The sequence below is a fragment of the Coturnix japonica genome, chromosome 9, assembly GCF_054131305.1.
Source record: "Coturnix japonica strain WE chromosome 9, WE-NBRP24, whole genome shotgun sequence".
In the NCBI taxonomy this organism is placed as follows: Eukaryota; Metazoa; Chordata; class Aves; order Galliformes; family Phasianidae; genus Coturnix; species Coturnix japonica.
Window position 1 is genome coordinate 30,149,523 of NC_140671.1, and position 21,211 is coordinate 30,170,733.

The window sequence follows — 21,211 nt, forward strand, 5'->3', positions numbered from 1 at the left end:
GCTCGTTTTCCCAAGAGACACGATGTTAGAGCATGTGGTTGCTCAAAATTAGCTAACCTAGAAAAGGATTACTGTTAAAACTCGATTTAACAAATTGAAAACGCAAGATTGATTCTTTGTACTGAGAGCTGTCATGGCATCAATAGCAAACCTCACTCATTATTCTGGAATTCAAAACAAACTCACAAATGGCCAATTAATGAGGTCTGCGGGCACACAGACTGCATGCTCCAGGCTTTCTGTTCATTGGGAAGTGTATTTCAGAGGACAAATGAGAAAATCTGGAAAGTCCAGAGCAGGATAAAGCCTTTCTGGTCACTGAGTTTGATTTATCTTCTGGTCAGTACATAGCAGTTGATCATGTATTTGATAATGGACACAGCACATCTTAGCACTGACTAAGAACTAAGAAATTGGCAGATATGTATTTAGTTACAGAGAAAGCAGCAAGATACCTGTGATACCATGGAGTCCACAGACCTGCAACACTTGTAGATAAATCAATTTTTCCATGGCAAGTGGATTTCTATTAAGGTTAATTAATGGCATGCAGTAATACTCAGAAGATCTCATGAAAGTCAGATGCAATGGAACAGAACTACCATTCAGTTACATCACAAGGATCTAAAAAAGTCAATGCCAGGGCAGCATCCCTTGCATCACTTTACTCTATGGAAAGTAGCATGCAATTCCAGTGCCAAAATCTGTTACATCTGCTAATAGAAAACTGTAATCAAGTAGACAGCAGGACAACTTGTGCTACCACTTAGAAGCATCGTTCAATAGCATATAAAACAATCTCTCAAGACAATATACAGATAAAATAGCAAGGATACCTCAGTGGTAATTTAAACAATAATTTACGGTAATAGAATGTTTTAATAATAGCTAGCATATCTCTAGGATCCTCTCTCATAAGATCACAGGTAATAATAAAAATAATAGGCCAAGTCCCAAATGCATGCATACACATCTCCCTTTAATGCACGCGAGCAGCATTAATAGTCCCTATGTGCCTGTTGATAGATGTAAATTGGATGAGCACCAATGTATATACAGCTCCCATCATGAAAAGCTGCCCTGACTGAGACTGACAAACAAGCAACCAATCCTCTGCAAGCTCTGCAACAGCAACAGAGAAAGTTCAGCTGAGGACTCATTAAAATAGTCCCAGAATTTGTAGCATCCACACATATAAGTTTAAAATCTTCTGGAAAATAGAAATTAGGATCCAATAGAATAAGATGTGTATGTTCTAAAAGCTTAAAGAGAAACTGAATAGAACTCATGAATGAATTACTACAGCTCTTTGAGAAATCAAGTCCAATCACTGTTAATAACGTAACTTTCCCTTCAAAGAAATACTTTCACCTTATAAAGTCAAATCTTGTAACCCCTTTAATCCTTAATAGAGCCTGCAACAATTACTAGAAGGATCTACAAATTAAAAGCTCTGCGTGATTATCTTTTTTTCCAACAGACTCTTTTGACTATCATAAATAACAGTAAAATTACCATAAAAATTAATAATACTGCACTTAAAGAAAATCATTATGTAAAGGTTTATGAATTTTGCAGCCATTAATAGACATAAGTTAACGAGCCATAGGCTTTCCAGAATGTGAGATCAGATATTTCTCCACCAATGAAGCTTTCAGAGCTCCAAATCCTTCAGAGGTCACTGACTTCACAAATAGAATAGAAAGTTACTGTGCTCCATTACTGGTGCAAGCTGTGACTTAACATTTCTGCTGCACTGGGGCATGGAAATATGTCTTTATTCACACTATATGTTATTTATTTATATTTATTTTAATAACAAACTTAAATGAATACTTCCTTCCATGTATGACTTGGTTTCTTGGTGCTGGGAGTTGGAAATGTGGGCTTCCACAATGGTGTTTATAACCATAGGCAAAATAAATAACATAGTTTTAGAGAATGCCAGAAACAACTGAATTCTAATTAAAACTGCAGCTAAACTTGCAGAAACATGACGCATCAGACAGTTACTCAAGATACTGTAGATGCATGTTGCAAAATAAACAGTGCTGGAATGATTGGACTGGTTTATTACTAATCTTAGAAGTGATTTAAAAATTGATATAATATTCATGATCGATATACATCCATGCCTGAAATTACACTATAAAGCAGTTTCTGCAGCATTTCAATTTTGATGAATATGATAATATGGAAAGGAAAAAAGAAACCCTTTACCTTATAATGCCTTAGAATTCCTTATGAGGTGCTGATCCTTTTATAGCTTGTATTCTTTGGATGTCACCTAAGATCTAAGGAGTAGAATAAGATTATTGCTACTCATAATAATGCTTATATATATGTTGATATTAGCTTGTTATTATTAGCTCAGAAGGCAGTTCAGGACTCTTCCTCCTCCTGGAATGTTTGTTGTGTTAGCTTTAATGTGATACGTTTGACCACTGTCAAAACAATATCATAGTAAATTTCAGATCCTTTATTCTGTTTTTAAAGGTATTCAGCCATGTTGCCTTGTTTGCCTAAATAGGTCAAATATCACCCATCTGTACAATACTAAAAGACATAAACATCTTTTATCTGTGATAAAGAATGGTATATCAAAAATCATAAATGTAATTATATAAAAGCACTGCCTGAATCAATCACAACCATATGTTACACTGAAAGTTACAGAGCCATTTAAGGATCACACACAATTACACATAAAATAATCAATATGTCCAAGTTACATCATTCTGTTTGAGATTACACCTACAAAAATGGTCACCTCATCTTAAGTGTACTTACATATTCAAACTTCACGTACAATTTTAACGATAAAAAGCTTTAAAAGATAGAAATTGCTTCTCTTTAAATGGGGGGGAAAAGTGGCATCAGATACGTCCCAAGAGTCAAGCTAAAGATTCAGAAGTCAGGGCTAGGAGGGAAAAGGAAGATAAATAATTTAGCAGTAAGAATAACTAAAGCCTGTCAGTCTGCCAGCTTTAAGAGAAATAAAAGGGTTTACAAGGATCCTAGGAGTTCTTACAGAACCTCTGGGGTTTTGAAAAAATAAATCCGGAACAAGAAAAGAGTTCAAAAGTATTGCACATAAGTAGATTTTAAAGGCACTGATTATGCCGAGAGAATATGGTGTGTGAAGATTCCTCAGCTCAGAATTGGGCTCTTCTCTGGTGTCACATTTACCCTCCTGTATCTTCACGTACTGCACCAGCTGTAGGGCAGCCTTTTTGTCAGAGCTCATGGAAGATGTCCTTATGGGAAGCTAAAACACATCTGTAGCATTTCAGATAACCCCACGCTTGCATTAAACACAATAGGCACTGCACCAGATGATGCACACAATTATTTATTGTCAGATGAACCACACGTTCACATTTAAATACAATGAAATAACGATTCTGACTGCCTTTGGGCTGAATAACTTTTACATCTTGGGATGTCAGCATTCACAGCATAACATACAACTGAGCAAATAAGAAGCTTAATACCCCTTAGCCACTACTTTCTCCTTCTGGGAGGGCAAGTAGTGCAAGTAGGAAGAAGGGGGAAGCTTAGCATGGTTTAAATGTATTTTTTGCTCTTACTGCTTTTTGCCATAACACTTCACAGTGAGGTCCTTTGAACTGCACAAAAATAGGAGTTAAACAGCAAAACCTGCACCTACGTGAAATATCTTAATTTTATATCACCGCTTTTTACATCAAATGAGGCTGTAACCTTGTACTTCATTGCTCATACAATGTTAACTGTAGGAGAATCACAGAAAGGAACCAAGTTCATTTAAGTCATAAAGCAATTTTGAATTGCATTGATTACAGTGATCAGTCTATCACTTTAATGTCATCTCAGCTAGCATTTATTAAAAAGACATACATCTGACAACCCATTGATCCTTAACACTGCAGCTGAGATTAAAAAGTCTACTTGCAAAGGAAAATTACTTCTTTAATTAGAAAAGGAGTATCATTTTCTTTTTTCTTTGTTAGAACTTCACCAGCCACGGATCAAATATATCATGGGAGGGGCTGCAGAATCTGCCATCAAGTTTGATTTAAAAGTCTTCACAGTTAATCATTCAAAATTGCACGAATGAGCACTTGAGCTGGGAAAGAAAACAGGCACACGGCACCTGTATGAAGGTACCCCAGCTCACAGCTCCTTAGGAGGGGCTCCAAAAATGAGTGCTTTACATCTCGGTTGGCTCTATTGCACTGCTGTTGGGTATTTAATTGTTTTCACAATGTTTGCATAGTACATGTCTGTAAAGCTTTGAAAAACACTGCCTTCATCTGAGCAAGCTATTAATTCCCTTAAAACAATTGACAAAAATTTGTTCTAACTTTCCCCAGGGTACAATTTAAAACTTCCAGGTGACAGATCCTTACTGCTCTGTTATAAACTCTTTGTGGCACTGTAAGGCATCACACATGATGATGATGACTGCTAAAGCCCTTTAGTATTTCCAGCCTGCATGCAGGGAACAGTGGTCTCACTATCCAGAACTACTGCTCTAAATACGGGATGCAGTTGCTGTACAGAAAGAATGACTTATATGAAAAAGTTAATGGATGGAATTCATAACTGCTCCAATTCCAGAATGCAGCGTAGGATGATGCTAATATCATCTAATAATATCAGGATCAAAGATGAGTGGAATAAAAATTCCAATTTTAGATGCTCTTTATCTGCAGGTGTGAATGTATAATGAATTCTCACCACTGGTTCCCTATTATAAACCCAATGATTTGGTGCTCTATCACAACGTTTTCTATGATTTTCTTCAGGCACAGCCTTCTTGGAATATATGACAAGACAGCAGGGTTCCAAAATATTCTTCTAAATGGTCTACTCTGCAAGACAGCTTCTAAGTGTGACCCAAATAAACCCGATCACCACTCTTCAAATACAAAACATGAAAGAAAGAACCCTCAAACAATTTACTTCGGTCGGCATATCTTTGTTTCTTTTATACTACCTGACATTGATGCTGAACAATTTATTCCAAGACAAAGCACATTTAACAACCAGGTGAAAATAAAGACGCTCTATTGTATAGCATAGGTTTGTACCAAGCCTGCTTCTCAGTGTTGCTTTCATAGACAGTTATTGCATCATTTGATGTCATCTCAGTTATCACGTTAGCTTTAATCAACTGGATTGCTCAACTTGCATGTTTCTTGTGCAGAACTCTCTGGATTAGATGGCAGAGTTTTTCCAGTGGACAAACCCATCCCTTGGCAGATCACAAGGGTCAGGAATTAACAAGATTCAAGACAGGGAACGAGGCCAGACTGTTCTATATATTAACTCAACATTAGATCATTTTACTGGTAGAGAGCGGAATTTGATTACAATTTAAATGGATGATTCAGTGTTTAATTGGGAAGTTTTCATGTGAAAAAGCCACATCAAAAATGTGGAGGTGATGACATCATGTCTTCAAGAAACAGCTCCCACTTCAGGTAGATTCCAGTTGTAACTGTTTTGTTTTTCTCATAGCACAACGTGCCTTGCTGCAAACACTGAAGATTAGTAGCGTGCATAATGGAAGCTTGCTGAGGTGTACATAGAAGTGCAGGAAAAGTCAGCATAAAGAGAGTTAATGGCAGTTTGTTCCCTCCTCAGTCTAGGAACTCTTCCATATGCTGTGTTCTATTTATTATTTCTGCATTGCCTCAGTAGGGAAATATTCACACTGAGCCACAGGGATTAAAGACTGAAGCTCTAGAGAAGGCAGATCACATCCGTCACATCCAGCTGTTTTCAATTCCAACACCTCACACCTGCTTTTATTTATTATTCCTTGGCTAGACAAGACAAGGCTCATTTTTCAATCCTTAAAAGCTTTCTTAAGAAACAAAAGACACAAATCAATCTATTCCTTTGCCTTTTGCATACCTGCAGTAGCACAATGAATTGACAAGGGAACCAAGGAGGGGCACTGGGAGGACCTGCTCTAACAGAGCCCTGAGGAACAGAGCCAGGACAGTCCATTGCAGCTACAGAAACTTGCTGCGAGCAGACTCTTAATCCCATTTACTACTGCATATTTTAATTACTTTGTTTTTAATTTGCACTGGAGTCAGATTGAATGGAGCACGTGGCAGGGATCTCCACTTTTACTTGTTTCAAGCCTTCGTTCCAGGGAGCTTTGCATACAAATCACCTTCCTGTTCCCCATTAAGAGGTCACACTGTTCAGCACTCGATTGTCCCTTTTTAGCATGTAATTTTTTTCAGAGAGGGACTCATAAGTCACTCTTTTTGCAATCTTCTCTAGTGTCACTGTCCAATCTTACATCGGGATCTTATTAATTAACCACTCAGTAGTAATTATTCAGCCCCATTTAAGCTATGAATGAGATGTACCAGACAACCGTACAACCTCACTTTTCCATTTGCAGTTACTTCACACAGCAGTTACTGCATAAGATCACAGAGTACATCTCCCTCCCTGGACATATTCAACAGCCACCTGGATGAGCCCTTGGCAAATGGCTCCAGGTGAGGGACATGGCAGGCTCAGGGGGTCCATTCCAACTACAACCATTGTGAAATTTCAAGTTCTTGCACAAAAGCTAGCACTGAAATGCATTTTGTCATCACAAATGATAATAGTTCATTAGGAGATGCTGAATGCATTTAGCTTTAAAAGGCATCTCTGCCCTACTGCTCTTTAAAAAACCTAAAACCGCTTCATAACAAGAACAACCATCAGTCTAAATTCAGAACTAAACTAATACGTTGAAATCTGGATGGCATGTAATAAAGCACACCTATAGAAGTCATCGCTGATGTGTTGTAAATGCTATCCAGTTTTTTGCAAGAGTAATGTACACTTACTAGACAGACATCAAGGCAATTGCCCATGATACAATGTTAAAAAAAAATAGATTGTATGGTTTGCAGTAGCATCAAATCTCTATTCAAGTGTAAAAAAATTAATTGACTCCATCTGTATTGGCCTAATGACTGATTAAATGACTAATCACGGAAGTCTTAATTAAAATCATTTTTCTGTACAGCAGAAGATGGAGGGAGGAAGGCATTCATTAATGTGTTATAATGTATGTCAGATTCCATTTGTGCCATTTACTAACAGCCATCAAATGAGTAATTACGCACAAGGTCATTCTGTAAACTTTCTGCATACATCAGGCTGATTGGATTAGGGCTTGGTGCTTGGCTAGGTTCTGCATGTGGCTGCATTTTTTCATCACAAAATAGGTAATTAATATCTCTCAGAATAAGTAATAAAGGAAGTTGACATTTCCTCTTCCATCTTCTCACCAGCCAATCCAGCGTAAGATTAATAGATGACTTTCATATATGGTTGGGTAAAGCCCCATACCTCACACACTAAATCAAGGCCATCCTGCTCAGCTCATTGATGTTCTTCATGAATTGACAAGAACTCCATCATGGTATAAAGTTCTGCAATGTGAGGAATTTCTCCTGCATCCATCAGGTGCTTAGAGAAGTTTGCTATGACAAGATACCAAACTGCTTCTACCTCAGCAGCTGAGACCAATCTATTTGTAACAACGTATTTTAAAAGGTAATGAAAAAGTAGTAAGTCTTGAGCTCCGGGTAGAACAACTTCCTACTTGATGCAACTTGTACCCAAGATCTATAGTTTTTAATGGAAAAAACACGCTGTGTTGCTTCAAAGCACACCCTCCTGATTAACAACACAGACAGAGAACTTAGGGACAAAATAGATGAACCTGAAATCAAGGCTTCAGAACCTGAAGATATCTTTTTTGAAGTAATTCAGTGGAATCTGCACTACTCTGCCAATGCAAATGCAAACTGCTGCACGACTGCCTAAATTACAGGGTGGCGTGCCATTCTTAATCTCCATAGAAATGTAGGAGTTCCTGTTTCAATCATTTCTATTGTTTGAAATATACCAGGAGATAATGAAGTGACTGCCACAGCAGGCAGAGACTGACTTCTAGGTGAAGCTAATTAATGACAATGTACAACTGAGTGTAGATTTGAATGAATTACTGGATAGTGATGAAGACCAATGTGTGAGACGGCAGCAAGTACTCATGACCCGTTTGAAATTCCAGCATTGTGTTTCTCCTGTATATATTGATTATGTAACTTATCCATACGATTAAACATCTTGAATATTTAAAATAAAGCAAATCATTGCAGGTACCCTGAATGGACTCCCTCCTTGCACATACAAACAGTATAAAAGCACTCTTGACTGAAAGACAGCCTCCTTTCTCTCTCTCTCCTCAACATTTCACAAAGAAGTTTTATTTCTTCAAGTGCTCAGAAACAAAAACGCTGAAGTATCTTTGGCCCAAAGGCAGACAATAGAAGTTCTAGGAGACAGGGGAATTCATACCTCCCAAGGACACTTAACAGAGTGAAATGAAACAACCTCTCATTTAAGGGCTTGGAACACAGCTCAAAGCAAAAGGGGAAAACAACAAGCAAACAGATCATGTTGAACTCCCCAGTCACATTGGGAAAATGACACAGTTGCTGCATGGTGAGAGTTTTTCACCGCGCTGCAAGCAGTTTGGTACTTCAGGCTTTGTTTATTAACCAGTGCACATTGTCCACCTCTACATCAACACCATTCCTCACACTGCTTCAAGTACAACCAACCAACCAACCTTGTGCACTGCAGACTGCGAATCACAGCGGGGCCAGCCCTGCTTAGCTGCCAAAATAACTACTAACAGCAAATCCCAACTATGATTACTTTACAGTTCGCTATTAGATTAACTGGTAAAAATATTGGAGAACTGCTCATTGCGACAGAACTGCTCATCAGTATTTCAGAAAGCCTGCAAGCTTCTAAACAGCGAGTTAAACTGAAGCAAAGACCAGAAAAAGTTGGCAATAAACAGGCAACAGAAAACATCACCTTCACTAAAACCTAAATAATAATAAAGGTAAATAATACCTTTCTCTTGCTGACAGTATCTGCCACCCATTTCAGAGGCCATCTCCACGCTCTTTTTGTTGGTTAAGAAATGCAAATTCAATATTCCCTATTCTTCTGTTTGTTTTGTACATTGAGCATAATTTCTGCATGAATGTCCAACCGTTTCCATCTTCTTTGTGTCACAGAAACCTCATTTACCAGTCATTCTTCTCCGTATGAAAAGATCTATAATGAGGAGTCTTTCTGTCATTGCCCTACTCCTCTGAGTCAGGAATTTTCATTTCCCCTAATACTTGCTGCAGTAGCTGCAATTTCATTTATTGTTGTCTCATACCACAGCCTTAATGCAAGAACATCTGTGGCTGGATCATGGAAAAGATTCAGTATCGCTTTCAGAGTTGCATATCAATTAAATGGTTATGAGAAAACATACTTGGGATTTATGTTTTCAAATGACTCTTATTAAAAGGACGGTTTATTCTCTGTGCTTGAAGTGATGGTTTATTTTTAAATATTTTAATATTTTTCCAGTTAGTCACCTGGCAAAAATATCTGTATGAGAACCCTGAACATAAAAAGTGGGTCTACTTCCACATGTACCCTGCCAAGGAAATAACTTAAGGTATCTTCATGTTAAACATTAAAGAATTAATGTTGTCCAAAAGGTAAAAACGCATTTTAAAATCACATATTAGCAACACCATGAAAAAAAAAAGGGCCTTTATTTTTTTTCCTTTTGATGAAATAATGCTGTTTAGAAAAAAACATTTTTTCCTTCTGCCTTTATTTTAACACGCGTACGAAACTATTCACGCGTGCTGATCTGAGCCAAAGTTATCTTTGGTGTGACTCCAGGAATCAGTTGTATCAGGAGAGATCATCTTAACCTAAGAAAGCTGTAGATGTCGTGTTTGCTTTGTTAAAAGCTAGAGAACCTGTAAACTGACATTTGTAAGCTCTTTTCTACCCAAGGCAGCCAGGACTATCCAAGGGCCTCCTGCTATGACCACCAAATGGTCTCTACTGAATGGCAGAGACTTTGCTTTTGCAAGCCAGCCGAGGTTATAATGCAGTAAAAGATGAACTGGCATAAAATATGAAAGGTAGCGTTACGCCACAGCGGCCAGCTGAGAAAAAGACATCACTTCTCTAAACAAATAACACCAATTAGAAGTGGTGTGCTGTAAAGAACAAAACTACTTTCAGCAGACAGCATTCTCCAGCTGAGCAGGAGCAATAGTGACTCACACATACCTGCTGTCTCCCATTTTCTCCTCTGAGACTCATCTTCTCAGCTTTCTCAGCAGATATCCTGCCACTTGGCTTTTTGCCTCCTTTTTACAGCAAAAAAAAATACCTACATATTTCTATAGTGCTTAAGGAAAGTGCCAAAAATGGTGTGATTTATGATGTGCTGGTGTTTTCCTTCGCATTCATAAGTTAACTACAAATGCAAAATCATCAGCACTTGAACACTGGAGTTTTGATTTACATATATTAGCGCTCTCTCATGATTTCCTATTATTTATTTCTGTAAACAGAATTGGATCCTGGTCACCAAACTGTTGGTATTCCCTATAACAAACCCTGTCCGATCATGGAAAATGTAGAAGAGAGAATGCACAACTCAGTAGATAAAATCATTTCAAACCAGAAGTTGTTTCAAACTGTCCAATCTTAAGCACCTCTTATATGTGAAGAGTCAAAACCTTATTGCCAGTGAAGTAAATAGTTATCCTGACTGTCAGCAAGGCAAAGATCATATGCCACCTTTGAGGAGTTCATGCCAGCAGGATGAATACTTTCACAACAGCCACTGAAGATAGGGCAGCTTGACCTCTCTGTGAGTGAAGTATCAATTAATTACTTTTATACAGTCAGTTCAATTGCAGCACACTGATCACCTGTGTAGGACATCAAATAGAAGTTGCGGGTGGGGGTGGATGAGGTCAGGAAGATAAAAGTAAAGATGATAAATCCTATACTGCAGATGTGATAATTATTAATATTGTACAAAAAGGTATTAGCAGACTAAATGCTGCAATATCTTCATTTAAGTGAACTTTTTAAGAAACAGTTATTGGTCCTACGAGTAATGAATGTGTCTCGTTTAAAGGTGACCAGATACACTGCATTAGTCTTTAGCATTAAAGTCAATTCACCGAAGAGCTTTGCTCATTAACACTAAAGGGAGGAGCAAAGACTTATTCAGCAGAAAGCAAAATAAATTTAACTTATGTTAAATCAATTTGCAATAACTCAGGTTATAGAGGATCATTCCAATACTATTCCAATTAAAATTGCCCAGGGAACAAATCAACTCTCACTTGAAAGGGCTTCACCGCCTGGAATTGTGCATGTAGTATTATAGGAGATTGTTTAAGGTGGGAATCCACACCTTGCTTGTTGACAGTGCTCAACTAATTTGGTTCTTTTTCAGTGTAAATCCTGCCCAGCAGCTGGTGATGCTCCAAAACAAGTACCCCATTAATTCAGTCCCTCCGTTACTTAAGTATATGCACGCACACATCCCCTAAAACAACAGTTTATCTCTAAGTGCAGCTTTAAAAATACAGCCAACGTTAGAAAATGGTGTTAAAATTACCTAGAATAACAACAAACCACATACAACTGGACTGCCAGATTTTCCATAAGGAAAACACACTGCGTGTTTCCAATAGCAAAACCCAAAACGTTCCTAATGTAAAACACAGGCAACATATTTAACAAATGGTTTGCTTTCACTGCTGGTTGAAATACATGAAACCATGAAGATAAATGGAAAATGATTGTTAACTGAAATAAATTCTGTTCTATTTGTACCTGTTGTATCCAGCAGTAATAAACAAGCAGAGAAGGAACTCTTCTCCAATCAGCTACTCACCATTGAAGTTTTCAGTCAATTAAATCTGACCTTTCTCTAAGAAATGCTTAATATGAAGCTGTGGATAATTTAACCTCCATAGATGTTTTACTAGAATTTACAATTATATGTTTTTAAGCTTCAAAATAAGATAAAAAGAAACAAAAAATAATCTTATGGCAAAAACCAGAAAGGACTTCTATGTTTGACCCTAAATTTCCTTTCCTTCTCTGTATGGTAACTTCAGCTCACGGAAGATTTTTTCTCATGAGAATGACTCTCATCCATATTAAAGCGTTCTATGGAAACAAAGACTTCACTCAGAGGGAGGGTTCATCAAACCTACTAAAATTATAATCATTTAATAAAAGTAATGACTACTCTATATTTAAAATATTTTCCCAGGCAGCACTTTAGCACATTGTGTATTCCAAACAAAGTGTTATTGCATAATCAACTCTGCATTATGTAGATTTTTACGAAGAACATAATGAAGATTCTAGTAAAATAAAGAATATTGTTTTCTTATGGATAGAAAACACATAGATTTGTCCACTTAGACCACAGGACAGAATTCCATTAGCTAAAACATAGCTCAGAGTATGCTTAAAGACAAAGTAATGCCATTATTTTACCCATGAAAGCAAGACTGGAGGAAGTAATATCCCAAATCACCCAGACGACCTGGGCTTGCACACAAAGCTTCTTTCTCCCTTTCATTTCCACATGATATTTGCTGGATTACAATGCTGCACCAAACAGCCATACTTTCCAAAAATTGCTAGACAAGAATGCTTATAAACATCCAGAAACAATGGGGCTAAGAGACATCTTTATGAGCTTACAATAGCTGCTGAACAGAATCTGACATAGTGAAGACTGCTTTAAAACTGCGACTACATAAAAATATCCATCAAAGATGCGAGAGGAAAAAAATTCTTCATTATTATTATTAAAACAATGTAAGTTTGTCTTCAAATACGGGATTTTTTAAGAGTTCTTAAATCCAATTTGCAAAGAACTGTGAGAGACGCACACTCTGCAGCCAAACAATAACAGTTCTGCAATTATCGGCACCTGCATTACGCTTCAATGGGTTTAAATTACCAAGGGGCCATGGCAGATACCCTACTGACAACAATTAGCATAAAAATGTTCTACAGTTTAAAGCTGTGGGTGGGAATTACAAAAGGTTAACAGACTAAATATAAAAATCTTTTTGAATATGAAATCAATGTGCTTTGTTATCAAAATATGGGTACTGTAATTTAACCAAAATAGGGTTTAGAGTATCTGGCAGTCTTCCATATGTGTAAGCTTGGCTTTTCTTCTAAGCAAAAACACAGAGCAGCCAATCTGAAAGTTTAAAACAAAACAAAACAGAGATTCAAAGAAAGAAAGAATTTTGTGTTAATATCTTCTTCTTTTTTTGTAATTCATTTAAGCTGAATACCTCAATGAACGTTAATCAGGACTCCACGATCTCTTTCATGTGGTCAGATCCAAAATCTCAGATTATTTTATTGTGCAAATCAGAGAGAAACGTTTCAGTAGACAAAGTAAAGAACAGTAGAAGTTTCCCAATTCAACTGAAGTGTGAATAACAAACAGCTTTCTCAAACTATCACAACAGGACACATTTTCAGCAGTGGCTTTGACTCCTGTGTAGAAATTAAAGATCTGGGGGTTTGGTTTCTTATTATTTTGGTTATGTTTGGGTTTGCAGCTTTTTATATTAATATTTATTTAGACTGAAGATACAGAGCAGAAACAGAACAGTTTGTTAGCTGTACTAAAATGAAGATGCTGAGGTTGGTGAGGTAGAAGAGACGTCAGAAAGAAGTGACTTCATTAGGAAAACAAGTTTGGTAGCAGTCGAAATGTTATCTCTGTTGTCTTTTTCTGCTTTTCTGTTTGCATCGACAGAACAAATGGCCACACAGGAACTCTGGATCCAGATTAACTCCAAGAAAGAACTGTTAGGAAATTTTCCATTCCTTTTACCACCCAATAATTTATCTTTTTTTTTTTCTTTTTAAATTAACAGGTCTCAGAATGACATAATTACAGGGAAACACATCACAGGCTACAGAAGTAGCAGTAAAGCAAAGCAGATAAGAGACTTGTACAGTTAGATCCTAACTTCAAATTGATGCCTCATTAAATTGAGTTAACATAGATGTGCTTGACTCACGCTGAGACCCCTTTTATCACAATTAGTGCAACATCTCCAGCACTCCTTGCAAGTCTAATGGAATCAGCATGTTTAGGACCAGCCCAGGGTTTCTAATTGCAAAATCAGCAAACATCTTAATCATCACTTTGCTGCCCCGTTGTTGTGAAATGAAATTGCAGACGTGTATTAGAAATTACAGACAGGACAGTCAGATAGCTACTATTTCAACATCCTACTATAAGATACGATAGTCAGGCCCATAAGATCTGATTATTTAAACACACATTCACACAAAATATTGGAGTCTTAAAATTACTGAATCCTCGTTTCTTTCTTGTGAAGTTTCACGTGTTTAAAAAACAAGTTTGGATGACAATGGCTTTACTTTATGGAACAGATTGTTTTCCTGAAGGTAGCAGACAACTGAAAGTCCCACCTTCATCTTTCTTCTCCCACCCTTCCATTTCTTAGAGCACGCATCAACAGAGGAGGTTTCACCTGCTGGTCTTGTTCCCTCTTCTCAAAGCAAATAACACGATTATGGATGGTGGTGATAGTTTTTGTGCCTATTCCTATTTTTTAAGACAATGATCATTTTGACACCTGGAAATAACAGGTCCATATGAAATAAGACCAGAAAGCAAACAAAAAAAGCTACAAAACACATACCTAGAAAGGATGGTGTTAAGGAAGGACCTTTGGGGGGCTCACAGAAGTTGGTTCTGGTGTCAGATTATGTACAGTTCTGCACTAGACCAGAATGAGGTCGCACACTCCTACGTCTGACCTTCTCAAATGTGCAAGGTGTTACTCCAAGTTCTCCCTTCCAAGGCTGTTTTTACACAAATTACAGCTCAAATTTGTCAAGATTATTTTGCTCATACAGCAAATAAAGACTCAAAATAAACAGAATAACTTCTGCAGGTACCTATAAGGGTCCTTCTGATGCCAAAGCTTTTTGTTGTTTGTTTCTTTATTTAATGTTCACATAAAACCCTGGCAACACAACAAAGACCTGGGATAAGCATTAGTGATGCTTCATTCCAGCTGCTACGGAGGCAGCTGAGGAAACATTCAACTTTCTTTTTGTTGGTGTTGTGTTTTTCTTTGGAGCTCTATTAAAATAATCTTTTTGTTATTGAGTGGTAGAGCTGAAGTGCACGTAGATATTTAGAATGCAGATTCCAAATACAGTAATTATTACCAGTGACGAGTTATCAGGAAATTGGAGATAAAACAGTCAAAACAACAATAAATATCTACCTGTTAAAAAAGCAGGAACGGTATATTAAGTTTACAGGTAAGCATATACCAGAAAACAGGCATTAGCCATAATATTAAGAGCTCCCTGTCCAACAAAACCATCTGTACTTGGCTCAGACAATCACGACATGAACGCTGACTCGTCTTCCCGGAAGGATGGAAAGAAGATATATATTCACTGCTTACAATGAAGGCAGTTTCTTCTTTTTCGCCTACTCAAATTGTGAAGAAAAACAATCATTTTTCTCTCTTCCTGATACTGCATTGTAAATAATATTTCCATTTGCTTTGTTTCTGCAAAGCCAGGCTATCACTGCCTGAAATACATACCTAGACATTTATTTAAACTGAAGAACTGTGAATAACTTTGACTTCCACATAAACGCACTTTAAAAAGGTTAAAAAACTATTAAGTGTTAATTATAAACAGGAATATCGTGCTATCTTAATACAGAATGTAAATGATTGCATTGCTGAGAAAAGGGACAATTAAGTCTAACTACCCAATGAACAGGAGTGGAACAAATTTCCTCTCTTCAAATGTATCCTTATAGTAATCTGAAGAGAATGCTTCCATGATTGTGTAGAGAGTTCTTCAAGACCCATTCAATTCCTTATTGTTCTGCTTACAGTGCCAGAAAAAAAGGCCTGTTAAAGTTAACATCTGCTAACTAATCACAAAACAGACCATCACAACACTTTATAGGGTTTGAACATAGCTATGAATTTTGATTACTACCAAATCTGACTGGACTAAAGAAGCACTGGAGTGTGAGACTCTTCTGAAACCCACAGCAGCTCCTTCACAGGAAATGCTTCTAGAAAGTAAATGTTTTCATGTTCTAAAAACACAAGTCGAACATTACAAGCATACCTAATATTAAAGATGGAAATAAGACTAATGATATTCCTCTGATTACTATTTTTTTTTTGCATTAAATGCACTCTTCCACTCCATATATTCTGATGCTTGATACCAAGGGGACGTGCATATATGCTCTATTTCAGGTTTATCAGATCATGTCCTTCTATGTGATGCAGTCCTATCTGGGTACCTTCGGCTGCACTGAAGCTTTAACTACTTCATTGCATATACAGTCCTGCCATACATAAGTCAAATGGATTGGAAAGCTCACTGAGTCCATAGCTTTGCATTATAAGATTCATTTCTGCTGCATGCTTCACAAATTATGACCTGCCAAGCAATACTTCATTTCCAGTACCAATCTGAACTAGGATTCCTCTTGCACAAACTCACACCTCTCACACACAGACCGAGTCGTTCCTTTTGCTATCCTTCCAACTTTCTTATTCCAAAACACCTTCACTTTAAAGCGAAAAATTCACCTTATTAAAAAACAGTCCCTCATCACAACAATAAAAACCATTACAAGAACATCTGATACCTCGCTGTAGTTCTGAATTTACTATGAACAGCTCTCTCCCTTCAGCAAGGGTCCCACTCAAACAGCTCTCCCCACGCTCCGTAGAACTATACATTATAGGAGGAACACTCAGAGGATACCAGACACTATAGTCAGATGATATGAACCAAAAGAAGGACAACCAAAGCATTATGTCAAAGTCTCGTTAATAACTGGAGAGCATAATGAATCTACTTACCAGCAGCGCGGCCATTGATCCACAGTCTATCACAGATGTCACCGGAACAATGAATTATAGTGCCCTGTCCATTGAATATGTCATTTCTCCATTGCCCCTTTAAACAGAAATACACATGGATTTCAAATTTTGACTACAACACAGCTACATTATAAAGAAGGGATTATTTCAGCACATTTTCAATAGCAAAGTGGGTGGTCCTCAAGGCTCTTTATAAATACCCTTCCAACATTTTTGTCAGAAGTTGAATGGGAGACCACACAACTGCCAAGGATTATGTGGCACTCCTCTAAAAGGAGATGGGGGGAAGAATCAAACACTTCTTGCCTAACGTTTGTTACTGTGGGATACTATTATGTGAGGTCCTGCAGTTCATATATTACATGGCACTAAATTACATGGCAAGAAAGAATAACTGCTTTGTCACATGCAGAACCGTGCATTATTTTGCTTGTAAAGGTTGTGGAAAGTGAAAAAGTGTTCCAAACAATTCCAGAAAGCTTCAGTGATTTAAACCTGTGCTGCATTTGACCCAAGATGCAGCCTGCGCATAAAATGTAAGTTTAAAGGCTAAAAAGCCAAATATATATATATACACATATATATATATATAAAGCTATGGTGTGATCAAATTAAGGTCTAACAACCTAAGCTGGCACATGTAAGCACTCAACCTTGTGCAATATCAATATCTTGTTCAATAGGATGAAGAGCTTTTCCAGCAGATCCCTTCTTACCCAACATGGAGTAATTCCAAGATGAATTTATAGGCACGTTCTCACTAATACAGCAGTTCCTCTATCAGAAAATGGGCAAAGCTCAGTCAAAAGTCCAGGCATAGGAAGGAGAACAACTCAGTAACAAATGTCACTTGTTATGATGTGTGATAACTAAATGGGATTTGGTACAATTCCTCCAATGTTAATCATGATAATAATAATTTAAAGACCTCCTTCTATGAAGTTGGATTTCTGGCCTCTTGTGTGATAAACAGCAGATGTACAAACTAAAGAGTAACTATAGCTCTAAAATCTGTGTGAACCCCATCAGAATTCCACTTTGTGGCTGAAGATTCCAATGCTCTGTTTGCAGCCTCAGCAATCTGGGATTTAAGCTGGAAAATGAAAGCACTGACAACGTTGTACTTTGGAAATGCACTTCTGATTTGCAGTGCTCTATTCCTTCTGCCGCTGCTTAAAGCAAGCATCTACAGCAGGTATCTCAATGACAGCAGTTGGTAACTCTGATGTACAGAAGCTTCAAGCTCCCCTGGCATTTTAACAATCTTCTCTGCCTGGTAAAAGAGACTTAAAGCTGTCAGCTTGTTACACTCCTGAGTGCACATAACTGGGAAAAGGAGAAAAAAGCTCACTGTAACTGGAACTAAATTAGGGACTTGAAGTCATGTGGGTTTTCATCTTGCATCACTGTACATAAACATACAGTAGGGTTCTTCTATGTTCTGCTTCCTCTGGGAACAAAAAAGGCAGCAGGGGAATAAGATGCACTACCTTTCTCTACTGTTCCTTATCTCTACCTGTAAAGGCATTCTGCTTTCAATCAATTCTCATGATTGCCTACTATTAATGTCACCCATTCTCTGAAGTAATTAAGCCAGCTCTTACTTAGATTTGCCTTTGTCTCTCTCTGGCACATTTCCTTGTCTAATCCTTTTTTTTCCAGATGGCATAAGGATGAGAGATAAGTGTTGCTAAAAGTTGCTTAGCAATGCAACACATGCAAGGTTTGGAAATGCTGACGTCCACATAAGCACTATCTATACATCACACATTTCTGCAGAGAAACAAAGGCGTGAACAACCAGAGTGACATGGAGGCCTCCAGAAAAAAAGAGCTACCAGTTACTACACAAACAAGAGGAGAGCAGGAAATGGAGAAAAGGGTTTCAGTGATGGGCTGCATGATGCTGTGGGTTTTATTGTTTATAAAAAGAACACAACAAAACCCTACAGTGGGAATTTCTACCTTAAACAAAACAAAAACCTTTGAGTTTCAGTAAGGCCCCGTGTTTTCTGATTCAAAGACATACAATGTGCTGGATAAATACACTGCTATCCACGGACTGAGACCAAAAGAGGCAAAGAAGTCACTGAAATATACTAATGGATGAGGATAAAATTGTCTGTTATCAGTTAGATACCGAACAAAGAAATCCCCCAATCCTAAGGCTCAGTAGTAAGGAATCTATTCTGAAAATACACCCCATCTATTCATGCATTGGTTCCAGACTCGAAATGTATTTAAAGTCACATTTAAATGTTTTGAGTAATAAATAAATAAGGCGATGCAGTACATTAACAACAGCTTCACAAGGTCATCGTTAATTCAGCTCTGCTCCATCCTTCTTGAACAGATCAGCACGACACATTTCACATTAAAAAACTGAGATGTTGGGAATTTGTTCATCGCTGCTTTCAACCCTTTTGCAGGGCCCCGATCAGAAATACCACATTAAATGTACTTCACAGATTCCAATGATGACTGCACCGTGCTTAGCTTTAGAACAGGGTTGTGTTGATGGGGTGCAGCCTCAGCTGATGGAGGGTCAGACTGAGCAGCAAAACCCACCACGTTTGTCCCCATTGCTACTATGAAGTGTAATGCTGACCAGTTTAAATTGCAGTCACTTAAATGTAACTGTGACTCCTCCGAACAGATACCAAAACTCACATGGATTCTAGGGCAGGAAAAAAGCCTGAAAGCCTGCAGGTGAAAAAGCCCATAAGGCCAGCCACCTGTTTAGTGTTGTTAACAGGTGTATCAAACAGCAGGCCTTCCTCTGGGAAAGAAGACAAACTAAACACAGCCAAAACACACAAAGAAGCAGCAACGGGGACAGAATGGAACACAGCATCTGCTTACCAGGATGTATATGCAGCAGCCAGAAATGAGGAAGCACGGAAAGCAAAACACTTCTGAGGAAAAATAGTATATTTATTTGTTTGTTTTTACCTCAGTAACCTCTGCAAACTTCATTTACATTTCATTGCTTCCCTTTCTTTGCCATGCATACACACACATGCAAAGGCACTAAAGCCAGACAGGCAAACGTGGGTCAGTGGTGGTTTGTTTTCAAGTCAGGTTGTTTCCATTGGCTTTAGTTTAGATCCCCCATTGACCAGCTGGATTTCCTACCTTGGCTTTCATAACGTCCTTCCTTGAAGTGAAATTAGTTTAGTGATCAAGAAGGCTGAGATATTATTGTATTATTATAGCTTAGAAAAAGTGTTCTTCCTCTTTCTTTCCCAAAATTCCTATATTTATTATGGTTATGTATGGAACCATTGGTACAAAGTAAGGCTGATATTCACCAACAAAGTGGCTTTTTAGGCCTCTCTTGTAGAGCTTTGTGTGATAACTAAATGCATTTTAGTTCATTCTTGCTACTCTACAAGCATTTTATTGTCAGTATCCTTATGCCTTATGTTTAAAAGCACATTGCAAAGGAATACCTGAATAACAAATTGCATCCAGTAGCTGCTTTAAGCTCGTTTAGTGTATGAACACCAAACGAAGCACTGCCAACACCACCAATGGCTTTTTGTTGTTTTGTAGAAGTATAATTTCTCTTTTAAGCTCTTTTAAACCCAAATCCAGCCCGGCCCCTCACAACACAGCGGCTCCTAAAGCAGCGACTCAATAGGGCTCAAAACACGAGCTGCAGCGCCGCCCAGCGGCACCGAGCGGTACTGCAGGCACATACACCGAACTGAATTACTGAGCCCCATTTTTGCTCGTTTTTAGCCCGGATTTTTCCATCAAACACCCAACAGCACTGCTGGGTACTTTTAATACCATCTTATCTTTGCTTATGGAGCGTTTCTGCTCTCGTTCAAGCCGTTTTAACCCCAATCTTCCCTATCTATGTGCATTAATAAAGGCTTTTAAACTCCACACGGTTCAGACTTACCTATTCTTACCTATTTACTTCAGGTTTACCTATTTATTACCACACGCCACGCACACGTACCAATATCAAACGAATCCACAGGGCTCAAGTGCTTTAACTACACAAAGCTTGGCACTGCGGGCTGTGGAGGCCCAAAGGAAGCAGGGTACGGGGCACGAGCTGTGGGCTGAGGCGGTAAATGAGGACAAATGGGGGTAAATGGGAGCAAACGGGAGCAGCGCTGCCGCCACGTGCCCACGCAGCACGCGACGCCTTGCAGGAGCAGCCCGGCGCTGATTGGCTGAGAGCAAAAAGAGGCGGGGCTAAGCGGGCCGCCCTCTAGGATGAGCAGAGCTCTCTGCGCATGCGCAGATGGTGTAGGCTACGCGACATCGGCCGCATCACTTCCGGCATTAAGTCCACTTCCTGTCCCGCTCACCCCGGAAGCGGAAGTGGAT

At 38.3% G+C, this 21,211-nt stretch overlaps 1 long non-coding RNA gene across 1 annotated transcript in view; it reads right to left on the reverse strand.

Annotated features, from left to right (window-relative positions):
* LOC107323429 (uncharacterized) overlaps positions 1 to 21,018 on the reverse strand; it is a 91,641-nt gene extending 70,623 nt beyond the window's left edge. Inside the window, exons 1-2 of the long non-coding RNA XR_014931861.1 lie at positions 20,835 to 21,018; positions 16,845 to 16,941 (exon numbers count right to left, since the gene is read on the reverse strand). This is a non-coding gene — a long non-coding RNA (uncharacterized LOC107323429). The remainder of the gene's footprint in view (positions 1 to 16,844; positions 16,942 to 20,834) is intronic.
* Positions 21,019 to 21,211: the final 193 nt, after the last annotated feature.